Below are 6,000 nucleotides of genomic sequence, written 5' to 3' on the forward strand. Positions count from 1 at the left end.
CAGTCATGTCTGGATCTTGATAATCCTGTTGGTCTTTACCTAATGAAAGAAAGACTTATGTTTCCATGTGTGCACTTTTATTCACTCAGATTCAGGATACTTATAACTCATTATGAAACATTCATGCTGATTTTGTCTGGGATGGAGTAAATTTTCTTCACAATATCTGGTATGGAGCTGGGTTTTGGCCTTGTCCTGAAAACTGTTGATAACTCAGGGTGTTTTCTTTGTTGAGCGGTGTTTGTGCAGAGTCAGGGCCTTTTCTACTTCTCACCCCACCCCAGCAGCAAGTGGGCTGGGATTCACAGGGAGCTAAGAAGGGGTTGCAGCTGGGACAGCTGACCCCACTGGTCAAAGGCACATTCTATACCTTATGACATCATGCTTAGCATATAAAGTTGAGGAAAGACGAAGAAGGAGGAAAAGAGGGAGGTTCAGAGAGATGGCATTTGTATTCTCCAGACATTCTTATACATGATGAAGCCTGGTTTTCCTAGAGAAGGCTGACCACCTGCCTGTCCATGGGAAGGAGTGAATTATTTCCTTGTTTCACTGTGCCTGTGTGTGTGGCTTTTGCTTTGCCTATTAATTTGTTTTTATCTCAAGCCATAAGTTTTCTCACTTTTACCCTTCTGATTCTGTCCCTTATCCCACTAGGGGTAATGAGTGAGCAGCTGCATGGGGCTGAGCTGCCAGTTGGAGTTAAACCATGATAATATTTAATGACTTACTATCTTTACAACTATACGTAATTGGTCTAATAAAATACACCATTCTCCCTACAGAAACTGTTTTGAAAGTATTAGAAACCAATATTGTGGCTTCATAATAGTGGACAATTCTAAAAGACCAAAACCATTAACAATTCTCTATATTTTATGTTTTTGTCTTTTAAAATGGACAGGCAGGGGAAATGAGGAAGACATGTTGCCTTCTATGTCAATGACAAGCTCGGAGTGCATGGAGTTCTGTCTGGGGTTGGATGATGGACCAGGATTAAAGGAATGGCAGGGACAGGGGACATGAGTCATCAATAGGCATGTAGGAACAACCTCATGTTCACTAGCCCTGGTCCTCATGGGGGACTTCAACCACCTTATTATCTGCTGGAAGGACAGTACAGCAGGGCATTAAACAACTCAGGAGTTTCCTGGAATGCCCCGATGGTAACTTCCTTCTCCAAATGATAGAGAAGCCAACAAGGAGAGGTGCTGTGCTGGACCTTGTTCTCACCAAGAAGGAGGGGCTGGTGTGGGATGTGAAGCTCAAGGACAGCCTGGGCTGCAGAAACCATGAAATGATGGTGTTTGAGATCCTTAGGGCAGTGAGGAGGGGCAAAGCAAGCCCTGGGCTGCAGAGGAGCTGCCCTGGCCTAGAGAGATCTGCTTGGTGGTAGAGTGAGGTGGGATGAAGCCCTGGCGGGAAGAAGACCCCAGGAAAGCTGGTTAATGTTCAAGGATCACCTCCTTCAGGCTCAGGAACCTCCCAATGAACAGGAAGCCGGGTGAAAACCTCAGGAGTGTACACAGATGAACATGGAGCTGCTGAACAGACTCAAACACAAAAAGAAAGCCTACAGAGGCTTGGGCCAAGGACAAGTAGCCTGGGAGAAATATGGAGATATTGAATGCCCAGGGATCAGATCAAGAAAGCTAAATGACTGGTAGAATTAAATCTATCTAAGGGACATCAAGGGCAGCAAGAAAAGCTTCTAAAGGTACACTTAGAAGCGTAGGAAAAATGTGAGCTCTCTCAGGAAAAATGTGAACTTTCTCAGGATGGGTATAGGAGACTTGGTTACTCAGGTTATGGAAAAGGCTGAGGTACTCAATTACTTTTTTTGCCAGTAAGGTCTGCAGTCACACCAGCCAAATTGCAGAAGGTGAAGGCAGGGATTGAGAGAATGAAGAACCACCTGCTCTAAGTCAAATTCAAGAATGTGTAAGAAACCTGAAGGTGCACAAGTCAATGGGACCCAACAAGATTCTTGTGCGGATCCTGAATGAGCTGGTGGAGGAAATAGCTAAGTCAGTATCCATCATACTTTAGAAGTCATGGCAATCCATGAAGTTCCCACTGGCTGGAAAAGGGGAAACATAATCCATATTTCTAATAAAAGAAATAAGAAAGATCCAGGGAACTACAGGACAGTCAGTTACCTCAGTGCCTGGCAAAACCATGTAGCCAAACCTTCTGGTAAATAACTAAAGTACATGGAAAATACAGAGGTGATTTGTGACAAAGTTCACTTAAGGCAAATCATACCTGACAAATTTAGCCTTCTTGACAGGATTACAGAGTTAGCAGATGAGGAAAGAATAACTGGCCTCATCTGCTTGGACTTGTGTGAAGCATTTGACACTGTCCCACACAACATCTTTATCTCTAAACTGAAGAGACGTGGATTGGCATTTAGACCACTTGAAGGATAAGGAGATGACTGGATGGTTGCACTCAGACAGTTCCAGTCATCAGCTCAAAGTCCAGGTTATTATGTTGGTCAGGGAATCTTGGGACCAGCATTATTTAACATTTTTGTTGGTGATGAGGGGGGATTGAGAGCACTCTCAGCAAGTTTGCTGATGGCACCAGGCTGTGTGGAGCAGCTGGCACAGTGAGGGGAGGGATGCATCCAGGAAGACCTAGATAGGCTGGAGAAGTTTGACCATGTGGACATCATGTAGTTCAACAAGGCCAAGTGCAGTATCCTGTACCTGTGTCAAGGCAATCCCAAGCACGAGTACTGGCTGGGTAGGGGGAATGAATTGAAAGCAGCCCTTGGGTGAACGTCTTGGGGGATTGTTGGTGGGCAAGAAGCTGGACACAATGTGTGTCCACATGTGCACTTGCAGCCCAGAAAACCAATTCTAATCCTAACTCTCAGCCTGGAGAACAGAAGGCTCAAAGACAATTTCATCCTGGCTTTCTAGTGTCTGAGGAGAGCAGGAGCAGGAGTTTTAAAAAGGACGTTTAGTGATGGGGCAAGAAGGAATGCTTTTAAACTGAAAAGAGTGTGTTTAGATTGGATATTGGGAAGAAATTCCTTACTATGAGAGGGTGGTGAGACACTGAAACAGATTTCCTAGAGAAGCTGTGGATTGCCCAGCCCTGGAAGTCCTTGAGACCAGATTGGATGGGGCTGGAGGAAGGTTTTGAGGATGGTGCTTCCCATGGCAGGGAGGGTAGTACAGGATGATTTTTTATAGCTCTTCCAGCTGAAATAATTCTGTAGTTAAGTTTTTCTTTTCTGTAATATAACTGAATGATTCTTTCCCATTCACAGTGATTACACCAAAATAATCAGGTCCACTGTGAATCAGCTGGAGTTTCGTTTTGTGGCTTTTTTCGCTTACTCTGCATGATTTGCTGCTTTTAAGGTATTTGAGATATTGGTACATTCATGTATCCTTACAGAAAATAGAAGTGTTTGGAGAAACAATATATTGTCAAAGTGTTCAAAAAGTAGGAGTTCAAGCCTGGATGTGACAATTTGTAACAGGTTAAGTCCAGGGAAAGATCATCCATTAAACGATTTCAGGATAAAACCCCCATGTAGTAGTGTGGAGAGGGAAAGGAAGAAGCAGAGGAAGAGGGATTTCTTGAGGTGAAATGAGGATGGGGAAAACAGAATTAAGGGGGAAAAGCAACCATCTTGGGATTAAAGGTAATAGCAACAAAGCTGTTACCCAGGAGCTTGTAGCTGTTCTAAGATTGCCTTGTGCAGAAAAAGAGAGAAGTGAATGTGTATTTTGGGGCTTAGATGAAGAAACATGGGAACTATTTATAGTCCTCACTCCTCTCTTTTTAGCTGGAGAAGTAGTAAGTGAAGGATCTGTGAAGTGTATATTGAAGCAAAAGGCACATATGGTTTTTATATGATTCACCAAAGCATTCAGCAAAAATTGCTGTCAGGTAAAGGCTATCTAGAAGTGCTTTGAACTTGTGTGAGAGGTGATGACAACTTCTAACAGACAGGCAGGAGTGATTGTCTACCATTTCACTAATAGAATGAAAGAGGGATACCCCTTCAACAATTACACAAAATGCTCTGTGAACATTGTGGACATTTTTTGGGTGAACATGAGTACACCCAAAAAATTATATTGCTAAAGAGTGTCTCAGTTTGTGCACTTGTGCAAAAACATTGCAAATACTGAATTCTGGAAGTCATACCAAGAGAAGTGAAGAAGGATTAGTAAAACCCATAAAACTATTTAGCCTCTTGCATGTCCACCAAAAGATGAGGAACATGCTGACTGTTTTAGAATACAGAACAACCTTGGATTTCACATGATGAAATTCTGGCTGTGACAAAAAAGGAGCTGCTGAACCATGTGTTCCTTTTTCAGAAAGAAAAATTTGATGTGTAAACATCAATGTGTAAACCCATTTGTACAGGGAAAAAGGAGGAAATAATTAATTCATGGACAAGAAGTGAAAGAATGCAGTATGCCCCCCTGACCTGTTCTGCAATTGGCCCACATAAAGGAATAGAGGTATAGAAACCTAAGAATTTAATTTAATCTGCATCTAAATCTAAAGCCTAATTTCATGTAAATTTTGAAGAATATGCTAGCACAAGGCCGATAATGAAGATCCTCTGCCCAGAATACAGTCTTTCAGAAAATGGTTCTCTGTACCACAGACTGATTCTGACTGGAAGCTTCTAGAAAAGAACAACAACTACAAAAAACAACCAACCAAAAAATTCAAACTAACAAAAAGCCAAAAAAAACCCCACCCCTACACAAACCTTAGACACAGAGAGCTCTCTCAGTGCAGATTGCTCAAGAGTTTGGGCTGGAAGCCTAAGCCAGAACTGAACAAAAGCCAGTCTGCTTAAGAAGAATTCGCTTCCAGCAGCTTCTGTTCCACAATGACAAAGCTCTGCCAGCCACATGGGGCACAGCAGGAAGAAGAGAATCCAGGAGGAAACTTCATATCTATTGCAGCCTAAATCATCTGTTTTGAACTGGCTTCAGCCATCAGTCATGTGGAAGACAAACACCTGTGAGGAAGTACAAAAACAGCTCATTTTAGAGATGTTGTTACAATCAGCATCTGCTGTTCATCTGCCACTCTGTTAGAAGAAAACAGCAATGCAAGTCCTGTCATAAAATCTGATGAATGGGATGAATAAGGACATCCACCAGGCAATGGGGAAATATTTTTCAAAAGAAAGAAAGAACAAGCATGATGCCAGGCTTTTATGGATTGATTGTGGCTGCTGTTCTTTACTGGATCCTGGACACAGTTGATGGACAATAAAACCTGCTCACTTTCTCTCTCTTAAGGCTTTTATTACAATCTCATATTCTCTGTTTCCACTTCCTGTAATTTCTTGGGTTATTATCTCATCTGGCCCTTCCAAAGATATTTTCAAAGTATTTGCATACGCAATCCACCTAAACTTGTAAAGTTTGTTATTTGTCTCTGTAAGGGACAGTGTCTAGTCCGCAGGACCCATCGCATTCACGTAAGACAGGTAGTTATCACTAGGTTAATAGATAACCAGGTTTTATACCAGTATGGACTATGAAACCAGAGAGGTCTCCATGCTGTGTTTTGAATTACAAATTGAAATCTTTGATGATGCCTGGTGGTTAATCACAGACATGGAAGGATGGTGTCCTTATGCCAGTCTGTAAAATTACACGTGTACCCACAGCTGCCTTCAAAAGATACTTCTAGTGACTTGATAATATTGCAATTTGTTTGTGCCACAGATGCTCACAGGTTCTTTCAGTGCAAAAGGTTAATTTGTTTTGTTAGAAAAACTTGTAAACAGGTAATCTGACAAACTGGTCCTGTGTGATAGAGGCCTTTTAAAACAGAGAAGGGAGAGTTCTAAAGTGGCTGTGGTAGGGAGGCAAGATCAAGAATACAGGGGTTTGCTTCAACAGTTAGATTTGTTTATGGGAAGAAGAAAAAACGTTAGGATACTAGTGGTGATGAGTGAGAGGCAGTAGCAAAAGTCAGCTTCCTAGTACATGATAGCTC

Source organism: Oenanthe melanoleuca, chromosome Z, assembly GCF_029582105.1.
Source record: "Oenanthe melanoleuca isolate GR-GAL-2019-014 chromosome Z, OMel1.0, whole genome shotgun sequence".
Classification (NCBI taxonomy): domain Eukaryota; kingdom Metazoa; phylum Chordata; class Aves; order Passeriformes; family Muscicapidae; genus Oenanthe; species Oenanthe melanoleuca.